This window comes from Nuphar pumila, chromosome 8 (assembly GCF_984573655.1).
Source record: "Nuphar pumila chromosome 8, dmNupPumi1.hap1.1, whole genome shotgun sequence".
Taxonomy (NCBI): Eukaryota; Viridiplantae; Streptophyta; class Magnoliopsida; order Nymphaeales; family Nymphaeaceae; genus Nuphar; species Nuphar pumila.
In genome coordinates this window covers 117,826,852-117,835,070 of record NC_143256.1, presented here as the reverse complement: position 1 = coordinate 117,835,070, position 8,219 = coordinate 117,826,852, and positions in this window count along the sequence as shown.

Genomic DNA, 8,219 nt, shown 5'->3' with positions numbered 1-8,219 from the left:
CCTATCTTCCCAAGACACAACTCCACTCTCATCACCTCTCTTTCTCTCCACTCCCATCCAATGTTGTTAGTATCGGCCCTCAATAGTTTGGCCAACGATTCAGTAACTTATACTCAAGTGAATCCTTTTGAATCAGCCAAAAAATAATTAAAAAATAGCACGTGTCAATTAAAACACTACACGTTAAAACCATGAAAATAATATTGAAAAATAATTTTAAATATTTTTTATATTTATTAAAAAATAACCATTTCAAGAATGAAGCAGATCAATTTTCTGTCGATACGTTACATATCGGCCAATAAGCACCGATACTAACAACATTGCTCTCATGCCCCCCCTCCCCCCCTTTTTTTTTACGACTAAGGAAAACCCTTGCAAAGAACCTTGCATGGCAAAACTCTGGATTTAAGATACGACCACCCAGCCTTACGTGACTCTCATCACCCCCTTTCATCTCCACTCCACCACCAGTGCCCAAAAGGAGTCCAAACTAATCGGTTGGCAGCTTTGGTCATAAAAAACAAAAGAACTACTTGAGAGTGGTTGTAAACCTTCTTTTTCTCTTTTGAGGTGTTTGGTGTTGGATATTGAATCCACTGAAAAACTAAATAAATCGTTAATCTTGTTTACGCTAAATTATTGAAAAGAACAGAAACCAAGTCTTGATGCGGAAGCATACCTGAATCCATTGGTGCTTTGGCAGATCTTTGACGGGTATGATCTTTCAGAACCTCTATACGTGGCCTTGTCTTTCTCTAAACCCTATGAGAGAGGGACTATTTTCTTTTGATGTTGATGGGGAGCTTGAAGAGAAGGCCATTATATATGGCTTGAAAACTATAACCTAATTGTAACCATTGTAGGGTCTATTTCCAATTTAGCCTATCATAAAATTAGAAATTGACAGATAAGAGCATAAGAGGTCTCCTCACATAATAAGACCATACCATATGAGAAATCACATGGCCCAAGTGTATTAGATCATATAATATTGGCCTAAACCATTAGACAATACATAACGTGTGATTGTACATATGTACTACATAATTTTTTCCAACAATCTCTCACTTGGGCCACATATGTCACCTTATAATCACACATTATATCCTTATGAGCTCAAAAACAGTCTTATCAATTGATATCTCTACCAATCTGGTTCATTGATCATGTCAACATAGAACCAAAGTAGTCTTTATTATAAATGACATAATTGGACCCATCAATGATCACGTATATTGACATAACCAAATGACATTGATCAAGTATGTATGTGAAGCATGAAAATTACATGTAATATTATCCAAACATGCCTATTTTCAATTGGTCCTTCCTAAATCTTTAGTGAGACCACAACATATGAGTACATAATGAAACCAAAACTTTAACTTTATACTGAAGTGGTAAAAGGAACTACGTCAAAATACAAACTCTCACTAAACATGTATATCATAAAATGATAAAACATTCATTCGAGCGGTATGCTCGTGAAAAACCTTGGGTAGCAAACTTTTGATAAGTGGATCCTCAATCATGGAATTTGTGCCAATATGTTCTATCAATATCTGACCATTCTGCACTATTTCTTTAACAACAAGGAATTTAATGTCAATGTGCTTTAACTTTGATGAGCTCCTATAGTTATCAAAATATAGCACTGACAAATTATTGTCACAAAATAACTTTAGCGGTTTTTCAACATTATCCAAAATCTGCAGCCCAGTGACAAAATTACATAACTATATTCCATGATTGGATGTCTCATAACAGGCTATGAATTTTGCTACCATAGTGAAAGAAGTAATGAGTGTCTACTTGACACTCCTCCAGAAAATAGCTCCTCCGGCCAACAGAAAAACATAACCTGACATAAATTTGCGACTCTCTCGGCATCCAACAAAGTTAGAATCAGAATACCCAATGATCTCCAACTAATCTGACTTCTTGTATGTGAGCATGTAACCTTTTGTTCTCTGCAAATACCGCATAACCCGTTTGGCTGCTTTCCAATGATCCATACATGGGTTACTAAGATATCTGCTTAACATCCCAATAATGTATGTTATATCCAAACGCGTACACACCTGAGCATACATAGAACTCCCCACAACAGATGCATAGAGAATCTATTCTATATCCTTAATTTTAGACTGGTGTTTGGGGCACTGAGTGAGACTAAACTTGTCTCCCTTAGCAACAAGAACATTATCTAGTTTACAATCCTTCATGCCATATTTATCTAGAATCTTTTCGATATAGCCCTTTTGCGATAATCCAATACCCTGAGAACGGTCTTGATGTATTTGAATCCCTAATACAAAAGAGGCATCACCAACATCTTTCATTTCAAATTTATTTATCAGAAAACTCTTGGTTTCGTGCAGTATGCATATATCATTTCTAGCAAGCAATATGTCATTGACATATAAAAACAGGAAAATTTATTTACTCTCACTGAACTTATGGTATATGCATGCATCAACTGCCTTCATCTCAAAACTAAATGAGCGGACAATTTGATAAAAGTTATGATACCACTAACGGGAAGCCTACCTAAGACCATAGATGGATTTCTTTAGTTTGTAAACCATTTTCTTTGCATCAAATAAGGCAAAATATTTTGCTTTGACCATATATATTGTCTCATCAATGTCACCATTAAGGAATGCAGTTTTAACATCCATCTGATGTAACTCTAAATCATAATGAGCCACAAGTGCTATCATAATCTTCAAAGAGTTTTTCGTAGAAACCGGAGAGAGTCGTTGTGTAGTTAATGCATTCTCTTTGAGTAAGCCCTTTTGCAACCAGACGGGTCTTATATCTTTTCACATTACCCTTTGAATCTCTTTTGGTTTTAAATATCCATTTGCAACAAATGAGTTTCACACCTTCATGTAATGGGACAAGATCCTACACATCATTGTCCTCCATGGATTTAATCTCCTCATGCATTACATTAATCCACTTTTAAGAGTTAGAAATCTGTATAGCTTGATAGAAGTTGATTAGATTATCTTCCCTTAAGCCTGTATCACCCTCATGTTCTTGTAGAAAGACAATATAATCATCTGAAATTGCCCTTCTTCTCTCTCTAGTGGATTTACTTAATGGCACTTGTTCTTGAGGTGTTTCTTAAGGTTGTTGAGTTTGTACTCCAGAAGTAAAAGATTTATTTTGGATAGGGAGATCTAAAGCATTGCCTTAATCTGGATATCATATTTCAAGGATATCTATCTTTTCTTCCCGTATTATGGAAGATGTTCAACTTTTGGTTTGTGAAGAAATTCTTTGTCGATGTGACTATAAAGTAAGCTCTACACTCATTTCTTCCTACGACCAATAGGTTGTTCTACTTTTCCATCTGATTAGTTCACTTGCTTAACACACCTGGTGCTGTGAGTTTTCCCTCTTTTCATACTGAGTGAGAGTTCTTGGAATGATATATTAAGGAAGTACTCCCCTTAGAGAAGATTCACCCCCACATACACAGTGCAAACATGGTCCGGCATCCTTCCCCCAGGATACAATAGCCTCGACGATCAGGATCGGTGCACTCCGACAGATCGTCCTTCAAAGACAACCTCTCTGAACCGATGTTGTAGAAAACCCATATAGGGATAACTCGGGAGAGAGAGAGAGAGAACATTAGGGAGAGAGAAAACCACAGGATCAGACTTCCTCTGTGAATAGCGTATCCGTAACTCCAGCCTTAACCACGTTTTTATAACCCACGAACGGTTACAAAATATGGAAGGGATCTGTTACGGAATCCGAGGAGTTGAGACCCGTTAACGGAATCCGAAGAGTCGAGACCCGTTAACAGACACGAACTACAAGGAGTCATGACCCGTTATCCATTTCTCATAACCCATTATCGAATCCAAATAAGCATAGAAAATTGGGGCAAAAAGGTACATTGGTCTTGATAGGATATGACCCTAAAGAGCCAATTACCCGAACCCGAGCACGAGCCCGATCCCAGCCCGACTTGGCTCAGCACGGCACGGCGGGCGGGTGGGCGCTCGTGTGTGTGTGTGGTAGTCATCCCAACCCCTTGTTCTTTGGAACAAGTGTTAGAGTCTCCATATAGGTTATAAAGCCCATAAATTTCTTGAAACTCTTCAATATGGGACTATTCCACATCATCAAGTCCAAACACACTCTAAAAGGAGTGGTCCCCAAAGTTTTCCATTATTTGAATTCCCTCATCTCCTCTTTTCACACCCAACATTCTCCCACAAATTCAAAGAATAAAAACAGGAGGAAACCAAGATGAGATAATCTGCAGCAGGACATATCATGCTTTCAGTAATGGTACCTTCTGGTTTGAACCATTAGCTTAGTTGACTAACTTTACCCCCACAGGAACAAAGTGAACTGAAGTCTTGAACTTGAACCTTTGGTGTAAGAGTGTCCATTAGCAACAACACGATAAAGGTTCTGGTTGTAATCTTTAGGTGCGGCACGTTAAAGGCCATACGCTCGAATCCTGTTTTATGAGTGACTTCAGGAATAACCCAATTCCTTAAACTGCGACCACACAGTCACACTCACATAGGTGGGCTTCTCTAGAGATGCACTGCTAACATCTCGCATATAAGGCTTTGAACCCATTCAGAGTTTTAACTCTTCCTTAATTAGCAGTTACAACACCTTTCCAGAGTAATCAGGGGAACAGACACAGATACATAGTATCACATAAATAAGGTGCTATCCAGTTCACCCTATAACTTTTTATTACCACATTGAACCTACTTTGTGGGATCTCCACTCAGATAGGTTGGGTTGCTACTGTAGATGAACTACTGATGGGTTTCAGTCTCATCCCTTCTCTGAATTTTAGGACTAATGATTTATCTAGTCCTTTCATTAATGGATCAACTGTGTTATCTTTGGATCCAACATAGTCCACAACAACCACTAACTGAGACACCAGTTCCCTTACAAATTTTATTCTGACTTGGATGTGTTTTCTCTGCTTTTGATTATATTTTGTGCTTTTGATTTTTGCAATTGTTGCCATATTGTCACAATGCACAGATATTGCAGGAATTGGTTTGCTCATTAAAGAAAGTTTCTCAAGAAGTCCCTTTAACCATTCAGCTTCCAATCCTATGATATCTAAAGCACAAAGTTCAACCTCAAAAGTAGACTGAGATAAGATGGTTTGCTTTACTGATCTCTAGGGGACTGCGCCGCCACACACTATAACTCACAGAGTTCATGACTATCCAGCTCACATCACTATATCCCTCAAGAACAGCAGAGAATCTCTTGTAATGCAAACTCAAGGAAATAGTTCTTTCAGGTATCTAAGTACCTTGTCCAATGCCTTTCAATGAGTGCGATTTGGACAACTTGTGTATCTACTTAATTTTGTCACCGAGAACGAAATATTCAGTCTCGTGCAATTTGCAAGATACATCAAACTTCCAATAATCTGAGAATACCTTAATTGAGACACAAGGACACCAGTCGTATTCTTATGAAGAGGAATAGAAGGGTCATATGGAGCTGCTACAGATCTTCCTTGGTTATAGTCAAATTTCTCAAATACTTTCTCAACAAAGTGAGATTGAGAAATGGTTATCTCCTTAGTTGAACGAGTCAGCTTTAAGCCTAAGATCATATTTGCAACACCCATATCCTTCATATCAAATTTACTACTAATAAACAACTTTGTCTCATTCACAATTCTCATATTGAAACCAAACAATAGAATATCATTTACATACAGACATAAAATAATACAACCATCACTTTTAACTTTGCAATAAACACATTTATCAGATTCATTGACAACAAAGCCAAATGATAAAATAACATTGTCAAACTTCTCATGTCATTGTTTAGGGGCTTGTTTTAGTCCATATAATGACTTAACAAGTTTGCAAACTTTATTTTCATTACCAGGAGCCACATAACCCTCAGGTTGATCCATATAGATCTTTTTTTCAAGATCGTCATGCAAAAAGGCAATCTTCACGTCCATTTGATGGACCGAGAGATTATAAATGGAAATCAGTGCAATAAGCACCCTAATAGTGATCATACAGGTAACTGGATAATAGGTATTAAAATAATTTATTCCCTCCTTTTGTTTGAACCCTTTGGCAACCAGTCTTGCCTTGTACTTGTCAATAGATCCATCTGGTTTCAATTTCTTCTTAAAGATTTATTTGCACCCAATAGTGAAACTACCATGAGGGAGGTCAACCAATTCCCAAGTGTCATTAAAGACAATGGAGTCTATTTCACTCTTTATGGCATCTTTCCAATGCCTTACTTCAGGTGAAGCCATTGCATCTCAGAAAGTGGGAGGATCATTCTCGATAAGGTAAGTGATATAATCACTTCCCAAATCCTTGGTAATCCGAGGTCTCTTGCTCCTTCTATATTCAACCACTTTCTCAGACTCAATGGGTCTAGGATGGAAACAAGATGGCTTAACCTCCACATTTGTCATCCTTTCCACATGTTCGGGAATGGAACCAAAAGTTGAAGGTATATTTAAAGAAGAAAGATTCTGAAGTACACTAACTTTCATGAGGTTCAGTTATTTAATTATCAGCAAATCTATTATGCCTGAAACATAGTCAGAGCACACATTCTACCTATACTCATAACGAATTATCACCAAGTCCTTTTGAAATAGATTAATGCTGCCCGTTGGAGTCCTCCTCCTTGCATCTTGAAGCTTCAAGCATCATTATATGGATTTTCTTGTTACTCTTGTAGCTTTTGTTTTCTTATTCTGGTAGGGATCTGCCTAACCCAGCTTGCTTATAAAAAAAAATGGTGGTACGTAGATTCTTACTTGGGATTCTTGTTTTTTTTTATGAGAATGTTGTTAACTAGACGAACATGCATGTAGTTGGGAATGCTGTGTACTTAACTATGATTGGTATTCTCTCTTTCTCCCGTTGTCTCTTACAGTTTTTCATTGGATTTTTGGGTCTTGTTCTGATCGGTGTTATGTTTTGTTCTTATTGGAGAGAGAACGTTTTCAATCTTATTTTTCTTGTTACACACAAACGGGGACAAAATTTTCACATACTTTTCCAGCTCTTTTTTCTCACGCTATACAGTCAAGTGAACATTTTTCATTTCGAAAATTTATCATATCAAAACTTCTCATAGGCAAAATTTTCTTTTCCTATGAATGCTTTTTTTCAACTATCCCTATTTGTGTGTGGGTATTTTGATTCAAATCTGAACATGAATAGCGAAAGTTCCCCCTTTGTTCAGTCAATGATTCCAACTCATATAACTAATGCGAGCATTTCATATAAAATGACCTACGAATTCTGAAACCATCTTGTAGCGACAGAATCCTAAAAGGATACCCCCCAAAAAAAAAAAAAAACTTCCAGGAAATGCAGCTAATGTTAGTCTTGATTACAATGGCATATACTTCACAGATTCAAGCTCATTTGATTATCTTTGGTTCCCAGGAATAGCATGGTTAGCTGAAGTAATTTATTTGAACTTAGGTTTGCTTTCAACCAAAGATTTTAAGTGTCTCAAAATTAACTTCAGTAAAGTGCATATTCTTTGCTGTGTGAAATTTTGCTTTTTTCTGTTGGGTCTTTCGTTGATCATTCTGTAGGTCATATAGTGTTCACCCATCAGTTAGGGCGGGCCATGTTGAGCACCTTGGTGATCTTTGTAATCAGTTGATATTTGCACAGAGAAACCGCCCCCAAGAATCAGAGCCAATAATTCATAGCCAATAATTGCCCAGCTTATGACGTGTTGGGATAGAGAATCTGTCGCTGTCTCCACATTGCTTCTAGGGGCTTTAGAGAAGAGGAATAGGAGAGCACTCGTCTTCAGGTGGGCACACAATTCTACGGAGGAATAGATGTGGATTGACCCCACTTGAATTCCCTCCAATGGTGGACACATCAAGATCTCAACCGCTGGCACAGGTATCCAGATTGCATGATATGAACGTATTCTTGGTTGCTTATTTTTTATGATCAATTTTGATCAAGCAAAAATATCACTCGTTTTTTGAAAATCTTTCAATTGTATCACAACATTTTGGAAATTTTGATGTAATTTAAAGAAAAAGCTCAATAATTTCAAAATAGTGCTTAATTTGAAAATTTATGTTTTATTGCAACAGTTAGCGCATTTTAGGTATTTTTGCATTTTTAATTTTTTCTTATATTTTAAAATTTTAAATATATTGATACTTCCTCCAACTTTCC